General features: G+C 46.3%; 1 non-coding gene across 1 annotated transcript; it reads right to left on the bottom strand.

The window, feature by feature from the left end:
* Positions 1–339: 339 nt before the first annotated feature.
* TRNAG-CCC (transfer RNA glycine (anticodon CCC)) lies at positions 340–412 on the bottom strand. Its single transcript has one exon. It is a non-coding gene; the product is annotated as a tRNA-Gly (tRNA).
* Positions 413–771: the final 359 nt, after the last annotated feature.

The following is a 771-nucleotide window of genomic DNA, read 5'->3' as shown; positions in this document are numbered from 1 at the left end:
GTACTATTTTTACCTTCATTTCTATTTTATAGAAGATAGAACCAAGGCACAGAGACTGACCTGTTAGAAGTCATCCAGGATTTGAATGAAGGTTGTGTGGGACTGGGACCCAACTCCCTGCCCTACCCTGCCCTGCTGCCTTGCTGGTGCCATCATTATGGCGGGATGTGTGTCGCTTGGTGGCTTCGCAATGAGTCTTTTTTGTAATATTTATTTATTTGGACGTGCTGGGTCTTAGTTGCAGCACTCAGGATCTTCGATCTTCATTGCAGCTTTCGGGATCTACATGATCTTTTAGTCGCTGCATGAGAACTCTTAGATGTGGCTTGTGGGATCTAGTTCCCTGACCAGGGATCGAACCTGGGCCCCCTGCATTGGGGGTTCAGAGTCTTAGCCACTGGACCACCAGGGAAGTCCCTTGGCGAGGAATCCTGATCATTGACCATTTCTTGATCATTTCCCTTGATCAGGGAAACAAAGCAAGTTGGTGACCAGACTGTTGCATTTTAGGGGGATGCCTCTAAACCTATTAACAGGGAAGAGAGGGTACAGACATCCTCCCCCCAACCTCATCCCCCAACCCATGTGTCTTCCTTCCCTGCCCCTCCTTCCCCCTTCCTTCCTCTTCTTAACTTGTCAGTATGGACAACTTAAAATGCATACTCGTCATCTGCTTTAACCATTATCAGCCATTTTCGACCTCATTTTATCTACCGTCATCACTTTTTTTTTTCCTGGAGTATTTTACACTAAATCCCAGAAATCATATCA

The sequence above is a fragment of the Bubalus kerabau genome, chromosome 23 (genome assembly GCF_029407905.1).
Source record: "Bubalus kerabau isolate K-KA32 ecotype Philippines breed swamp buffalo chromosome 23, PCC_UOA_SB_1v2, whole genome shotgun sequence".
NCBI classification, from domain to species: domain Eukaryota; kingdom Metazoa; phylum Chordata; class Mammalia; order Artiodactyla; family Bovidae; genus Bubalus; species Bubalus kerabau.
This window is presented reverse-complemented; position numbering and strand designations above follow the sequence as displayed.